The sequence below is a fragment of the Triturus cristatus genome, chromosome 2_1 (assembly GCF_964204655.1).
Source record: "Triturus cristatus chromosome 2_1, aTriCri1.1, whole genome shotgun sequence".
Taxonomy (NCBI): Eukaryota; Metazoa; Chordata; class Amphibia; order Caudata; family Salamandridae; genus Triturus; species Triturus cristatus.
In genome coordinates, this window is record NC_140581.1 from 598948884 (window position 1) to 598966970 (window position 18087).

General features: G+C 45.2%; 1 protein-coding gene across 1 annotated transcript in view; it reads right to left on the reverse strand.

Moving 5' to 3' along the window:
- Positions 1-18087, reverse strand: part of PCSK1 (proprotein convertase subtilisin/kexin type 1) — a 276980-nt gene that overhangs the window by 215522 nt on the left and 43371 nt on the right. The gene's annotated exons all lie outside the window — the stretch shown is intronic.

Genomic DNA, 18087 nt, shown 5'->3' on the forward strand with positions numbered 1-18087 from the left:
ATCAGTATGGCCTGGCTGTGCAGGGTCGGGTCTGATGGGTTCGGGGTCCAGCGGGCTGGGGTATGGCAGGCGCACAGGATTGCCGGCAACACCGCTTACAAGCCTCGTGGCGGGTTGAGAGGTGCCACCCTGGTAGGGACATTGGGCATTTTGGAAGAGGACCACGCCCGGGGCTACGTGCTTTGTATTCACACCCCTACGCTGGCCTGGTGTATGCCGGGCCATCCCACTCCGCTCACGCTTACGTGGGGGACGTAACAGGCAACATTCCCGCATACTCGCCTACTGGCTGGGGTGACATAGTTGTGTCCATTGTCCACTACACTCCATACAGCAGCAGTGTATGTCGCCATGGATATGGGTGTGTCCTGCATACTGCGGTCTGTCCAGCACATTGCCGCCGCTCTTGGCATTGTGTACTTTTCCAGTCATGGTTCTCCTGCCTCCTTCACACATGCCTGGTTCCCACCTCTCCCCACATTCCGCTATTGTGTGGCAAAGGTGCCATGCCGTTGATGGCTCATGTTCACGGCTTGCCCAGAATACCATTGTAAGTTGTTCTGTCATGTCTGGTGGGTGGGCTTGTTGTTTGGCATGTTGTATGTGATTTTGTGTTGTGTGCATTGCCAGAGTTGTGAGTTGCATGGTTGTGGAGTTGAGGTGTGTGGGGTGTTCATTTGGGACTTGCCAAGGAGCTGTGCATTTCCCTTGGTGCCATCCTGGTAGCGCTGGTTGATGATGGCCTGTTGGAGGAGGAAGGAATCATGCACACTGGCTGGGTATTTGGCGACGACTTTGGTGGAGACTCCACGGTGTTCGGATGGTGCCTGCACATTGATGTGAGATGTGTGCTTTCTGTTGCGGTGATTGTGTGCTGTGTCACCAGGGGGCACAGGTAGGACATGTGTGCTGTGGATTGCCCCCAACACGTGCGTGCATCCAGCCATGGCGTATGGTCCTTGCTTGGTCTCCAGCGCATTGTGGTGGACGTATAAATACTGGGGTACCAGGCTGATGGTGGCATCCAGGACAGGTGTGAGGGACTTGGATGCAGCTGGCTGTGAGACTCCTCCGGCTCTGGCGGGTGTTGGTTGGGGGTACCAGAGGCTAACAGGTGCATCACAGCCAGCAGCTTTGTGTGGGGTGGGATGTTGGTTGTCCGCTGTGTTGGTGCCGTCGGCCTGTTGGGCGATGATGGTCAGGATGCATAGGATGGTTGTCCTTTTGAGCCTGTGGTGGGCAATGGCATCCTCTGGTGTTGAGTCTGTAGGGCTGTTGCGTTTCCTGTGGGTCCGCTGTCTTTGTCCGTGCTGCCTCTGTGGTGGTCTGGAGGGGGAGTTCCGGGGGAGGGGGGGGGGTTGTAGTCCTGGGTGTGGTGGTGGTGGGTGTTTTTGGCCTATTGGGGCTCCGGGCTGCATGTTCAGTTGCTCAGGGGCATCTGTTGTTCTTCATGTTTGGCTTTGGGCTGTGCTCCCTTGGCTGCTGCCGGTTGTCGTCCGACTTTACACCAGGTCAGAGCAGGTGTTAGTTTCCTGGTGCTAACGTGCCTTATCGCATGTTTTGTGATCTTATCGCCGATGTGGTTGGTCGTTGAGAATGTTGAGGAGTGGTGTTGTCACGGCTTTTTGCATGGGAACGCATAATCTGCATCTCATTAGCGATAGTTGCCGGGGTCATCTGTGGCGATGTTTTTTGCGGCTGCTATCGCAGGTAAACTGGTGCTGTGGGATGTTAACTCCAGCTTGTGATTGGGGCGATAAATTTATCGCTACTTTGGCGGCGACAGATCCTTGTGAATATGCCCCTAGATGTGGTTGTATATACAGGGGTTGCAGAATGCCATGCATTATAAGGTAAAGAAGCTCTGCGATGACTAGCAACATACTCATAATGTAATGCATGGGCCACTTTATTCCTTATAAAACATGATCACACCATGACCCTTCTTACAAACCATTTATGTCCTTGGTGTGGTGCTCTTTCATATGAAAGAGATAGGACATTTGTAAACATGAGAAATACCATATGAATCTCTAGTGGAACATTAAACATAGTAAAAAGCAGCTAGATATTTGTTACAATAAAATGCAAGTCAGATAACAAAAACTGTAGCTCAGATTGTGTAGAAACATGCGGAGAGAATCTGGCTGTCCTTTAGCTACCTAAAGGGTATACAAAATTAACATGTTGCCCCAGATATATTGTTTGTTCTTATCACTGTTCCTCTGGAAAAACAGAGCAGAAGAAAGAAAAGTTACATTTAATTTTTTAAAGGCCCGCATTAATTATGGTGTGTGACCTGCCTTTCCCTTTGGCTGTTGGCTCTGACCTCAAAACTCAACTGTAAAAAATTATTACAGTTGAGCAGTTAACAGGCGATAAGGCGCGTTAGCAGCAGGAAAATAACACCTGCTCTGACCTGGTGCAAAGTCGGACCACAGCCTGCACCACAAATGGGAGCCCAGAACAGAGCCACACCTGAAGAACAACAGATGCACCCGGGCAACTGAACATGCAGCACGGAGGGCCGAAAGGGCAACAACACCCGCTGCCACCACCCCAGGACCCCCCCTCCCCAGCACTCCCCCGACCAGAGACATGCCACATAAGCTATTCCTAAACATGTACAAAATATTCTGCATGATGTCGCGCAATCATAACTGGTGACATGCATATGTCGTCATAAAAATGAGCATCACACATTCACTTTCGAAGCAACAAATGAAACTTTATTAAAATGAACACTGAAATGAAATGAAGACACATGGCGGCTCCCCTTGAGACAATCCGTAGGTCACAACCGGCAAGACAAAAATCATGATGAGAAGGTGTATCCTGTGCACATCAAAGGACAGAGAGAGAGCGAAGGAGAGAGAGAGGAAGAGAGGGAGAGAGAGAGATAAGAAGAGGGGGGGAGAGAGAGAGAGAGAAGAAGAGAGGGGGAGAGAGAGAGAGAGAGAAAAAGCCGCCCCTGCGCACCCAGGCCTCTCTGCTCACATTCCGCCACCGGCGTGCAGACAGGAGGTCCCACCACGTGCCACTGCAAGCCACAAGCCCGGGGCCCGCGGACATGGCACCCTCCACATCATGCATGGAGCGGGCCTAGACACCTATGGATGGCGTCCAGTTTGGCAGCCATGAGGTCGAACCCCACCCGCACCTGCTCAGCCGTTTCCCTGTGGCCCTCCAGCACACGGAGTTGGAAGGCCGTGTGTTGTTCCTGGGGGTCTTGGGAGACTGCCGGGCCGTGGGTGCCTCCTGCTGGGTGGTTTGAGTGGTGGGTGGGTCTGCTCGATGCAGCTGGGCAGCCCTGATCCTGGAGGTGAGTTGCGGATGATGTCAATGATGTCTAGGAGGGTTTGTGCATCGGTGCTGGAGTTGACCTCCTCCTCATCATCAGTGAGGAGTGGCTGGGACTGCTCTGCAGGGGGTGTTGATGGTGGCCCTGCACTGTGAAGGGGAGATGGTGTATTGCAATGTGTCCACATGTATGTAGCCGCATGGTACATGTTGTCATTCAGACAGCATGGCATTGTACATTGTGACAGTCTATAGATCTGGGCGATGACCCAGAGTCATTGAGGGTGTGCACTGTGCTCTGCTTGATTGTGCATGTGTGCCATCGTGGCCATCTCCACCCATCCCTCCAGTACCTGGTGTTCACTCACCCTGTTGCGGTTGTGTTGTGTCCTGTCGAGCAGTGTCTGGTCCTCCGACTCCGGACACGGTATTCACATTGATGACTGTCAACACCAGCTCCTCCATGTTATCGAGCACGAGCTGTGGCGCTGGGCCCCCACCTCCAGTCTGCATTGCTGCCTTCTGGTTAGCTGCGAGTTTCTCCTTGGTCTTTCGCTTGATGTCATTCCATCGCCTCTTGACGTCATCCATTGTCCTCTTGTGCTCTCCAACGGCATTCACCTTGTCCACGATGTCCCACCATATTCCATTTTTGGTGCTCAATGACGCGTTGGAGGTGATGAACAGTTGTTAATGGTGTTCCATCACCTCCGTGACTATGATCCTGTTTGCCTGCGGACTGAACTTTGTCTTCCTCTTCTTCTTGTCCTTACCCTTCCCTGTCCCAGAGGTTCCAGGCAGGTCATCCGGGGTGCTTGTAGGGTTGCGCTAATCCTCTGCGCCTGCTCTGGCTGCCTCCATGGTGCTTGGGTCTTGGTCAGTTTGTGTTTGGATGTTTTTTCTACTTTTGTGGTGATTTTTCCCGCCTGCCAGGTGTGTGTTGCAGGCCTGGCACTGCTTATCGCTGATTTCCTCATCGCGCTTTGGCCAATCGCAGGTTTTTTCTCATTGGGGTTTGTGTTTTTATCTCCGTTGAGGTGGTTGTATCGCAGGCATTGGGCACGGTTTCGGCAAACTATCGCATGGGGCCGCCTTGTTGTGAATTCCACGTTGACACAGGGTTATTTTCCCTCGATAGACTGTGATGTGTAAAGTTGCGTTAACATTTTTTGGTGATGTTTAGCACACGTTCGTCTGAATATACCCCTTCGTTTCTCTATATTCTGCAAATTGTGGTGCACCTCGTCACTGATTATAAAGAAAAAACGTCAGAGCTCACCTTTTAAATTTTTTTTATTTGTTTATTGAGTTTTTAAATTTGATTTAACAGGCATCATTAATGATCACATGCATGCATACATTGCAGAAGTAAAGCAGAAATTACAGTTTACTACGCAGCGAAAACATGTGCCAATCTGCTTGTGGGTTACGTGGAGGATGCTGAGTGTGACAAAGTGTTAATGAAGGGGAATTAAGAACAGGGGCAAGGTTGAGATGAACAACTTGGTGTGGGTGACAACATACGCCAAACTCGGTGCTCCGCTGCCCCCTGGTAATGCCTGCTGCTTCCGCACCTGCGTATTAACTCTATATTAACGATGTGTGATGCTATACTTGACTTGATGAATGACCATGATATTTCCTGGATATGTAGGTGAGGTGGATAGCGTTTAAGATACTGTGAATCCCCTGGGTCTGGGTCGCGAAGCAGTGTCTTCCTTACTATATGCTAGCTATTGGTTCTTGTGTTTCGTTTGTTTCATGGGATTTCCTAGTCGGTTCCAGGCTCTCTTGCCAATAGCTGTGGAGATCTAACAATATTGCATCCCATGCCACTGCCCGTAGCAATGTTCGCAGCCCCAGGTTATGTTCACGATGCAGGGCTACACTTTCCGCTTGGGCCCAACATATAAGTGATTGAAACCAGGCTTTCGTAACTGGGGGTTATGAAGACTTCCAGCGCCTAGTGATAAGTCAGAGCTCACCTATAAAAGGCTATTTCAGTGGAGTTGAAATGTCACAATGCCTGTTGCTAGAGCCAGCAGCAGAGGTGAAAGGCAGGTCAGGTCACGGAGCAGCTGTTTAAAGCAATAAAAATGAAATGTTGCTTTTCTTTCTTCTGCTCTATTTCTTTAGTTTATAGTGGCAAGCAGAAAGAAAACATATATTTTTTGCACTTAGATAATTATAGAAAAGCTAGAATCTTTGTGCATGTTTTTACACATTCCGAGCTGCTGCAGCTTTGTTTTTTTTTAACTGACTTGTTTTGAACTGTTTCTAATCTCTTTTTGCAACAAATATCTACCAGGTTTTTGATAAGTTTAATTTTGCACTAGAGTTTTAAATTATTCACATTTGATAACATGGTCTATTCACCAAGGTTTTTGGTGGTTTGTGCGAAAGGTGATGGTGTGACCTTGTGTTAAATGGGATAAAGTACCCCCTACTGTATATGCTAAGGATGTTGTAAGCAGTGCTTAATTTGTGCCGGTGCTTTCCGGTGCTCAGCACTGACACTTTATTGGGCTATGATTTATTTTCAGAAGGCAGTGGTGGTGAATTTAATTTTCAGAAATACATGCACAAAGTGAGACAGCTTTACTTTTCCCACTCTTCGGTGCTGTGCAGCCTCTCACTCTCACACATTCATCAACCCATGCACTCCTGGCTGGCTGGCAATTCAATTTAAACTTTTATTCTTTCACTAATAAAAAAAAAAGCAAACAGGCTCTCCAAGAGCCGTCTTTATTTCTGCAGTTAACACTGCTTGCCCTTCCCCCTCCAGCAAGTTAGAGAGCCCCTTGAGAAGCAGAAGAAGGCTGGACTCTTCATATCCGTTACCTGTCACGTAAGCCTTCACCAGCTCCCTATTGGTTACTGAAGGTCTAGGGACTTCCTCAGCTGAATGCTTCTAGCGATAAGGATTCTCTAATCGAACACGTTTTCCCTCCACGGAGTTTCCTGTGGGACCCGGCGAAGGTAAGTTTTATTGTATTTTTATTTGTATTCTCCCCCACCAGCGAACACCCGCCCCCCCCCCCCTCCCGCGAGGATGCAGGCCGTGGCTGGGTGCCTGAGACCATTGAGCGAGTGCGGCCTGGTCTTCACAGTGCTCGGTAGGGGTAGGTAGTGCCGGTGATGGAGTCGTCATAGTGAAGTAAACCGACCCCACTTGGCTGGGTTCATTGCACACGACTCTCTGCAGCAGACGCACGACCCATAGGGCTACCAGATGAAGTCTACATTGGACAACAATAATGACTCTTCTCTGCATTTCCCAGATTGCAGACCTAAACCTGCCGTGCCTTTGCTGGGACGGAGCGAGCGGGGGTCCAGGCAGCCATGTTTGTCACAGACGAGCCTGTCTTCTTGTCCATATCTGGGGCACACTGTGCCCCCCAACCCCCCGTGGGAGGGTGGGTTATGCTTCTTGCCAGGCACTGGCTGCAGGAACACCTCAACAGCTGCAGGTGGCCCCTGTCACCCGCTTCCACTCCCCATAGGCCCTGAAGTAGGCCAATGCGGTGCTTGCAGGGGGCTCCGGGGTGGAGGGCAGTGAAGGGGATGGAGTACGTTGACCATTATGGCTACTGGTGACAATCACTCGGCCCATAGAAAGTTGTTCATCGTCTCCCGCATTCAATGGCCCCCCGAGCAAGTTAATGGTAAGGCAGAGGCATGCTCTCATGAAGGGGATGGGTGGGGGCTTCTGCAGAGAGCAGCACGCACGAAAAAGAGAGGCCGACTGAGGTCAAGGAGGATAGAAAGAACACCAGGACTGTGTTAAATTGTTGAATAGTTGTTGCTCGGGAGAAAGTCGGAAAGAACAGCCGAGACATACAATGGGGGATGGAAGGGGGTGGGGCTGTGCCAATCAATCTTGAATTCATCACCCAGTATTCAAAATTGCTGACCGTGTCTTATTTTGCCACTACCTCATGTGAGACAGTTCATTTGAAATTCTTAAAACAGGCAAATGATCAGCCTACACTGTGTAACATTGCTGCTGCAGTCTGCAGAACAGCTAAAGAAATAATTTGCATCCTGATCATCAATGACATCGTTATTTTGTTAGCATGCAAACACAATGCCCATTCAGCTCTGTGCTCAGAGAGCAGACTGTTTTTGCAATGGAGAAGTGCTCGCCACCACCTGGTGCGCCCTTCTTTATCTCATGAAGTCCAACTCTTCTGTTCTTCGCTCTACATGTTCAACAAAAATAAACAAACTATCTCTGTTCTGTTTTTCTTTGTACAGAAAAACAAGGCCCTGGTATGGTAAGGCACCTAAATTCAGGGTGAAATGCAATTACCATACAATCAGTCTCTGCTCCCGGATGAAGCAATGGCCCGGGCCAATATGGTCGTTCCTGCTGGCACGCACATATACCGTCACATAGCTGTTGAATAGATAGAAAGTTTGCACCCCAAGTAGTTCACACGCACTCATCCAGCGCTTGGGAACCCAGGCACACACTAGCAGGAGAAGATGAACTCAGGATGGCATACACTAGCACCTATCCAGCATGGCGGCCATAGTGCGGTGATACATTTATAATAATTATAATGACTCAAAAAATGTATTGGACTTTGTTCTGTGGCTTGCTGAGTTAGTTGAATTGCTAGCTTCTGGCGCTGCCCAAGTTAAAAAGTCATTAAACTGCAGTGGTTCAACTAGCAATAGTACAGGCCCTACTCATTCAGAATGAAAGTAATGAGAGTGCAGTATATTGTTGGTGCATTTGGGCCACACTGTCCCAAATATTGTACTAATTGATGGATCGGTAGCATAGGACACTGTCATTAACATATAGCACATTTCCACTATGCATAACAATCACCCCCACATTTGCACAGACAATCATGCAGTATTAGCAACTTCTACGCCATCATCACATGAAATCTCTTTATTGATGTCAACTTCACTTTCACAATTGTTTTATTAACATTTGCATGAAAAGCACCATTTGCTCACTCTTTTTAACCCCCTGACCCCCCAAAAAAATCCTCTTTTGACAGCCAGGCTCGCTCGCCAAAGGGGAATCATCGCAAACTTTTAGGCTCACCACTTTCAAATGTCAGCAGCCACCACTGCCTGTAGCCAAAATTAATTCATTCTTCCACGCAAACTGCAACTCTAGGCCGAGGTGAGTCATGGGTATTCTTCACTGCCCCCATTCCGTACAGTGCATCGGAAACGGAGGACAGAGTCAATTACCAGGTAGCTTTGAACTAGCGAGGAAGCCTTTACTTGCGACAGATATAACTGCAGGGTGCTGGAGACTGACACAGGGCAGCTGCTGCTGGTTTGATTTGAAAGAAACAGCATCAATTGAGCTTAGGTATTTTCTGTTCACGCTGGATTTTCACCTAAGAGCTTGTCTGTGACTCTGTGTACGTGCAAGGGACAGCAGGTCCGCTACCTGTGTATAACCTTAAGTCAGCAACAACATGCCCTTAGGCCACCCCTAGAAAGGCCACCCCTCCCCATTCATACAGCCCTGATTGCAGTGCTCATTATAACCTTATGTGGTGACATAATACGGAATAGTGTTTTTAACTTCGGGAAAATGTAACAGTTCATATCCAGACACCTTGCAGGCTGCAGCCCTTTTTCCTTTTGCATTACAAAAATCTTAATAGTGGGAATAGTCACAAATACAAAATGCTGTATTTTATTTTACTAATAGCACTTAAGGAGCTGCAGCATCCCTCCCTCGCCCCCAATACATGAAAGCTAATTTGGCCACAAAGAAGTTTTAGAACTCTGCTCTGACATGGCACTCTTCTGTTCTATTTTAAAGAACAACGCAGCCAGAATGCACTTTGGCCACAGATGCTGTGGGTTTCATTCATTTTCAACACATTTGTGTGTTTTTTTAATTTGATTTACAAAAATTAAAAAAAAGATAAATACCAATATATAGGCTTAGTGTGATTTTCCTTAATTTTTCAGTTGCAAGGTTACGGTTTGATTGGTACAAAATGTATTGAATCATTAAACGTTTTAAGTTTTAAAATGACAAAATGCAAAACGTGTTCTCAAATCAAGCAGAGCGTATTTGGTTGTTTCTAGTGTCCTAGTGTATTATTGTGTGTAGTGCATTTTGTACAGTTGTGTTTATTAACCTTCAAATGTCGCGTTTGCTATACATGAAAACAAAACAGGATGGTATCAACATTCAAATGATTTTAGTCCATTGTCTTTTCTTCTATGCACCCTGTCAGACAAAGACCTCTTTATAGTCTGTTGTCAATTGTATTCTGTGCTGGTTGGGGTTTGACAGCTACATCATTGTGTATTACCTTCATGTTAGGGAGCAAAAGGCACTGTTGTATGTTGGGAACATTATTTTAAGGGCTAAGGGGTGCCAATTGGGGTAAGAAATGTTTGGTTTATGCCTATTTACAATGCACTTGTGGGAGTAAATCCATTTCTAGAGGCTTGTCCCTACTCCATCTGTCCTTTTACTCATCCCAAGCCTCATCTTGCTACTATGAGCTCCCTAATAACCCTTTCGAGATTCTCCCCTCCCCTATCCCTCCCTCAACCCATCCCAAACCTCATATTACTACTATGATCTCCTAAATAACACTTTCTAGACGCTTCCCTCTTCTATCCCTCCATTATCCCATTCAATAAAACTAACAGACTCACATGTCCATTGCTCAAATTAACATATATTTCCCTAGATTAACCCACCACTAATCCTTTTTGGGCTCCGGAGTCACATGCTACTCACCGAAAAGTGCTTTGACATGCCATCAGGGGTGGAAGTGCTGTCTAAATAAAATTACAATATTGGGCATATTACAGGAGTGAATGATGTGCATAAATCAGTTACAGGTTGTGAATCTGCCAGGGAGGTGCATATTATACCTCTAGCAGAGTCCAATATATTCTTAATGTGATAGATGCCTTCATAGTGGACTTGTACCTCTGAGCTCTATAATGTCATATATTCCACTATCTTTTAGTAATAGACTGATCCGGGGCAGTTTAGGGTCAAGCCTGGGGAGACACAAAATACAACATAAGTAGATAGTCATATCAGAATTAGTTTGGAGTCAGGACTTTAATGGTCAGAAAAAGTTCATTATCTTTGGTTCCAAAAGTCATGACATCCAGTCTCTTTTGCGGTTTTGCCTTGATTTTATTAAGATATTCTTTCCAAGGAGCTTGAAAATCAACACTATCAAGTCAACCATCATATTACCAAGGTAGGAATTCAGATTGGGTATTAAATGTGGCTTTCAGCCATGCCAATTGAAGATGTGGGTTGAGCCAATAGAGTAAGTGGATGGAGCCAGTAAAGGAAGTGGGTGGAGCCAGGGGACATGGGTGGGGCCTCCTACAAAAATATGAGCACCTGGACTTCATATTTTACAAATTAAGCACTGGTTGTAAGTCACTCGAACTTCCATCACCTATAAAGGAACTCAGCCTTTGGCCTGGTTCCTCTATGTGGCTATGTAACTCCCCAGTAACTTGCAATACCCGTATAATGTACTGCAAGAGGATCTTTATCCCTTATATAATGAAACTCAGTCCTTGGCCTTGTTACTCTATATGGTCACAGACCTCATCATTGACTTGCAATGCCCTTATGATGTTCATTAGAGGGTACTTTAAGGCATATATATTTTGCTTAACTGTGTAACCCATAGATCAACACATCAACATAGAATTAATTAAATACATTGTTTCACTGTGTATATGATAAAACCCTAATAAAGATTTTTTTTTTTTAAGAAACCAATCTTCATTTTTTGTGTGATCACTTGGAACCTGCTTTCATTTTTAATTTTGGAATGAGGAGACTTCTATTCTGAATATTTCTTTGCTTTGCAGGGGAAAAGGTATCCTCACACTGTGAAATAAAAAAAAGATGACATGAATGACAGTTTGTTTTTTCTGCACGCATCTGGTTTCAGATGATCAAAGGAAATTGTAGCCTGCACTACTAGGGTCAAGCCATTCTTATCTACACTATGTATAACAAATGTGTAGGAAGATTCTAAAACTGATTTCAAAAAGGCCATTTCAGATAAGTATCCAAATACGTTTTACAAAGTAACACATTAAGGGGCAGATTTATGTTAACTGGCGCATCCCTGCATATCAGCAGGGATGCACCAGTTATTATGCGCCACAGCTGCGCCACCATGGATGCGCCGCATTTATAATGCGGCGCACCATGGGGCAAAAACGCCACAGATGCGTAACGCATCTGTGCCGTAAAAGTGGCGCATTGCTGGAGTTGCGTCGCAGGCGCGACGCAGCTTCAGCAATGTTCTGGGGGGCCCTATCTGTACAATGCTGCGTCAATCCTTACGCCTGCTTCAAGCAGGCGCAGGGTTTTGACGCAGCATGGGCCTAAAAGTGACTGAGTGAAATCTTGTAGATTTCACTCAGCCACTTTTAGGAGGCGTTCCTGCGACGGAACGCCCCCACCTGCCCTGGAACACCTACATGTGGCGCAGGGCTTTACAACGTGACGCATCTCCCAGATGCGTCACGTTGTAAATACCCCGCACCATGGCGCAGGATTTGCGCCGCTGCTGCGTCACAAAAGTGACGCAATGGCGGCGCAAAAGTGGTGCAAGTGCAACATAAATCTGCCCCTAAATATATACCAGCAATTAATGTCCCATTCATGGAATAGAAATGCCAAATAACTGAGCCATGAAATGAGTCCCAAATAAGCCATCAAATGACACCATATGCGCCTGTCTGAAGTGTAGCTTTGGCTGCCCTCTACACTTCTGGAAGAGATGCGACAGACTGTGAAGCTATGTGCACATTCATCAGTGGAAAGCTGTGTTTGGTAGTGCATGCATTGCCTTGATGGTAGAGAACAGAGAATCAGTGGATCCAGTCTGTGGTTTCTACAGGAGAGGCTATAGGCTTTCTTCTGGCCTCTCAACCCACATCCCAGCCACTGAAAATATGTCAGTGATCACCAGGGCCGACTTTAGCCCTGGTGGCGCCCAGGGCAACAACATTTTTTTTAACTCCCTCATTGACCACCTTCTTCAAGGATTCCCTCACTACCACCCTCCAAGGGCACCCCTCATCTCTCTATAGTTCATCTCTTAAATGTATTACATTTCTTTCGATAGCACTATTCATACCAATATGGGGTGTCAGAATGCTTTATATCTCACACACACTTTTTACAGAGACCATTAATCATGCAAGTGTGTAAATCAATGTACAGGAAATGTTACATAAGACAAAAAGGATTACAAGGTGTAGGAGTCCATTTTCATCCATGTTGGTAGGCAGAATATTTTAACAGTGCTTGTTCTGGAGAAGCACAAAGGATTTAAGACATAACACAGTGGTTGGGGTTCGCTGTATCAATAAGAAATATTTCTTATTGTCGTTACCAATAAGAAATTATTTGTACCCAATCAAACTTGTTTTAGCAGCGAAGGACTTGGGAAAACACATAATGTTTTAAACCCCTGTCTTTCTGTTTGCATGCAATTCTTTGATGACAGTTCATAAAACATTGTGCTATTGCAACTTGTAATTTGCAAGTAGCAAAAGGATATCTGTGACAAAAGTAGTAACCTACTGAGCTTTCTACATAAAATACAAATCTGTGATCTGTATGGTACAGTGCTTTACTACAGGTATATTAACCTGCTGTTCTACTTTATGGCGAGTCTAAACAAAACTCAGATATCTCCAGCAGATAGATGAATCACAAGAGTTATCTTGACGTTTTTATTATTGCCTGAAACTTGTTGGGCATGTAAGGCACTCTACAGTAGGTGCTTTAATCCCATAAATATTTAAAAAATGTGCCACCTCTCAAGTTCGGTGCCCAGTGGGGTGGCCCCAGTTGCACCCCTCTAAAGCTGGCGTTGATGATCTCTTTCGAGACTTCTCTAAACTGACTTTCAAAATTACCTCTGCCCACCCCACCTTCTTCAGTGTGACAACCCCTTTTGTCTGTGACCTCTGTGTGTTCTCTGTACCCATTTCCTGTGCACAAAATGCAAGTAGCCGAAAGTCCTTGACATACTTGAATATGACTGACACATGATACACAAGATTGTTTGGTGTTGAAAATGGAATGTCTACCTGAAGTTTACCGTGTAGTTATTTATGCATGGATACACTTAAAAAGAGTCAGTGAATAAGATGCTAACAAGAAGGAAGGGAACATTATAGTGCAAGGGGTTGCCCAAATCGATTTCACAGAGTATGGGGCCAGTGGTGAGAACAGTATGGCCTGGACTGGTACTTCGGATCTACTAAAATCACACAGAGGAGAGGAGATGACCGCCTGGGGTAAGATAACCCCTCTATGAGAACAAAAGCACATATCAAAGAATAATGGTGACGGGAAAAGAGAGGGAGGTCTGCTTGTGGCCGGATCTGCATCCCTCTGATGCTGTTAACTGGGGTTTCTTAATACTCTAACCAAGTACACTTCTGTTTTTATGTATGACATGAGGTGATTGTACAAGACATGGTGGTGAGTTCTTATTTGGTATTGTTACAACCATAAAACCATTTCAAAAAAGAAGGATGAGAACAGAGAGAGTAAAATAAGGAGAATGTAAAAGAAAACACACTGTCACAGGAAACAAGCATTTGCAATGCAATCGGTCTCGCCTTCGGGCACTTATATGTAGTAAGCTATGCAGCACATTGGCCTGGTTGCAGAAACATCTGCTGTTCTTTAACATAAAGGGAAAGTAAGCACCAAACTGTGTGACACGCCAGGTATGAGAACACATGGAGAGAAATATTGCCTTTCAGCTGGAAATGGTATAGTCCAAAGCTCTGTTTTTACTGTAAAATCAGGGCCTTCGGTGGTCATATCACTGAAAATACAAGATTTGAAAAAAATATTATTGTCTATGGGTGCTCATAGAAGACAATTTCTATGGACTGGAATCTAGAGAATGCTAAAGTGGTTCTGGTATTTTACTGAACTCTGCTGGTCGTTTTCTATCAAGAAAGTTAAAAAGAGCCAGTTGCCAGAAAAATTTAAAAAAGGAAAGCCCTCAGCAGAAAGCAATACTGGCATTTTACTGACCTCTACTGGTCGTTTTCTATCAAGACAGTTAAATAGAGGCAGTTGAACAGAAAGAAAGTCCCTAAGCGGAAGCAGACAAGTCCTAGGGCTGATCTCCAGAGCCCACAAAGTACATACACATATAAGCATATACTAAAGTATATACAAGAGGTATTGAATGCTAGACCTAAAAGGACATAAAAGACAGCAATAGGGAATGGTGCAAGTGGAACCTGATAGGAATTATGAGGTAGAGAAAAGCTGCATAGAGAAATAGTAGACAGATTTTAAAGGTTTTCATATATATATACATATAAATAGTTTCTAAAGAATCCAGTTGGGAGCATATTGAGTTCAGGCAATAAAAAGACCTATTATGAAGAAAATATTTTGTATTGCTGTTGTAACTTGGAACTGGCGACTGGTGTCTAATGATTTACTGGCTACAGTCGGTATTATATTCAATTGTATTTCTTTATCAGATGCGTACAGTGCACTAAACAAAACTCACACACCAAAACCTTGTTATAACAGACACCATTTGCAGTTGGTCAATTGTTCACACAGCAAAGACACTTGATGCTATGCTGTAGGTGTTTCAATAAAGTGCTCGTAGACCATGTTGGGTCACTCAGTGCTATCAAAGATAACAGGATTAAGTTGAATCATCTGGTGCCAAATAAGTAAACCCCTGGAAGATCTATGGTCCCAAGTCACAAAAAATAGTAAATATGTAACCTAGATTTAAGTCTATGGGTAGCTACAGATTTACACATTTTTTGGCATTTACAAACATTCCCAGAATTATGCTTGGAAAGTGGCACCCGACACAGGTTTCCAGGCTAACTTCTGGGTTTGTCGTCTGATTATCCCCAATGCCTCCTATTTCCCCTGTAAAGAGTTCTCCCAGCAGAGATGCCCACACAGGGCTAATGAAGCATCCTGTGCAAGCTTGTACCTGTTTTCCTCCATTGAAAAAAAATAATTTCTAGTGGAGTAAGTAATTCCTCCCACACGCCCACCAAATGTAGGGGTGATCTGTTCCTATTCTCACCCTGCTAGCGGAGTTACTCCAGTTCTTTTCTTGAGTAAATCTCTGACCCTTAATAAGTTGGAAAGCTGATGGAATGGAGCTTGGTAACACCCCCATAAGTATAGGTGGGAAGGCGTTTTCAAACTTACATAGACAAACCACACCTGGGAATGCTAAAATCCCCCAACTTAAGTGGGATATATGGAGGATGGTTTCTCATCATTCATGGTGTAGAACTCCACACTCGTGAATGCATAATATTGCATATATGCCTGCCAGGAATCCATTTTTAAGTTCCTGGCAGGTATAAAAATGCAAATTATGTTGTAAACTTACATATACAATCACATTTACTTTTGTGAATAAAGCTCTATGTTTTCAACTGTTTTCTAAAAATAAATAAGAAAATAATTTCTCCTTTCCATTGGAGGGGTAAGGACAGAGAACAATTTCCACTGAATCCCAGCCTCCTACAACATGGAATCTTCAACAATAAAGATTGTGGTGGCACAAAAGTCTATGAGGGTGTAACAATAAAGATTGTGCTTCGAAAACTTGGGGGATTTCTCATTGCGGGGTCTTGGGGCAATACAAAGAACTTACAAATAGATCACGACTGGAGAGCTAGCTAGTGAAATGTAATCACAAATGGGTCAGTGTGACTAAGGGGTGTTTTAGCATTTGAAGAATAGGGTACTCGATCTAAAACATGACAGAGTACCCTGTCCACTAATTTCATTGTCTGCCCACCCTATTCCATCAATGAAAGGCTTCTTCTGATTGCCCAGTAGACAAGGTGCTGTCGAAGGATGGGCATTACACAGCCTATTTAGGGTGGACAGAATGATTTCTTTTATTTTTGGACAGAAAAAAACTAATAATGACCCTCCAAGAAAGGAATAAACCTTCATGTGTGTCGGCCCATTTGTTATTGTTTTTCAACAACCAACTCATTCTTGGGGATTTGATTTTGAGAAATAAAAAGTTTGTAAACGTTTTGGTGGATGGCTGTCAAAACTGATGGCAGCCATTCACCAAACATTTTGTAACTTGACTGGCAGTTCCTGACGAGGTACAGAGAACACCTTTTGGCCAGCAGGGAGCTCTAAATCTGGCAGACAACAGTCCATCAGAGTGGCGTATGTAATGTCAGAGTACCGCCTGTCAAATTCTAAAGCAAACCCGTAATCTTGAGTGGTTACATTAACACAAGTCTGTGACTTGTGAATTTCCGTATGTTGACAGTGCTTTAGTCAGTTGCACAAGGCTGTAATAAATGTCACTAAACTAAAAGTAACATGTAGTCATTTATGAAGCATGGGAAATTGAGATAGACAGTCTAATAATAAATGTTTGTGGTGTATTTTTATTGTCTGAAGGTAAGGCAGTTTGGCAAAGGCAATTTCATTAGGTAGAAAACAATTTTATTGGGACCATTGTCCATAAAACATTCTAAACAGTTGCATTTTAAAGTTGACTTAAAACCCATCAGGCCCACCCATCACCCCCTCCCACTGTAAACCATCCTTAAAACTCTATTTAACAGAACTTAAAGACTGAGCAATTCCTACTACCACATCTAGATAACGCATTTCTGACAGCAACTTTACAGCCTTCATCCATTGTACCGTTCTATATTTAAAAACAAAGTTCTTAGGAACTTAGGGGTCGATTATGTTGGTGGGCGGAACGCCACCACCCGCATGGCGGTGGCGATCCGCCAGCCAACATGCACCACCCACCTCCCATTTCCCCCCACCACATAACGGTCTTTCCGTCTGCCGGTTTTCCGCCGGTCGATTCGTCGACTGGGCGGAAAGACACCGCCATCCATATTACAATGCAGGCGGTCACTCGCCTTTCCATGGCAGCATTGCCGCCATGAAAAGGCTTGGGAACTTTGCTGTTGGGGGCCCGTAGCAGGCACCCAGGGTGTTGGGGGTGTGGGGGGTGCACATGGGGGTACCTATGGTACCCCCCAGCACTTGCATGCATAAGGTGGCAGGCACTGCGCGGTGCCTATCACGTTGTGCATTCAAATGCACAACATGCATTGTTTACCGTGCGGTGGGTGCTGCGTGCAGCACCGCCCGCCGCAATGTAAAAAATGCAGGATACGCCCCCCAGTCTAGCGGGCGCAACCCAATGCCAACTGCGGGTCCGCTGCACCTATGGTGGGCGGTCCCTTTAGCTGTTGCGGTGGCGGGTGGTCTTTGTCCGCCCGCCATCGCAATAGACCCCTAAATCCTGTTCGAAAGATAAAAAACACAGTCAATAAGTATATGCAACCATGAGCATTTTACATTCAGGGGACAGGGACAAAGGCCATTATTATTATTACCCTAGCCCATCAGGAGTGGGATGAGTAAATTGGATTGCATCCCACTCTTACCCTTTGTCTTTCTTTCTGCAGACTGGGATCACCTGCACCTGGTAGGGGAAAACTGTATCCAGAACTAGAGAGGGTATTGAATAAATACGAGAAGGTTTCTGACTGAGGTAGGATAGGTCTAGAGGCCACCTTTGCCGTAGACTCTTTCAATACTTGTTTACCTGGAAAAGGGCACCAAGATGTAATTGTTCCACACTAGGAATGGAGGTAATTAATATATTGCTTTCTTACCTTGCCCACCTTCTTTCGCTACCTTGGATCTCATCCCAGCAGATTTTAGAGACCTTTATCACTTTACCATCCTCCGAGAGACTGTTACAAAAA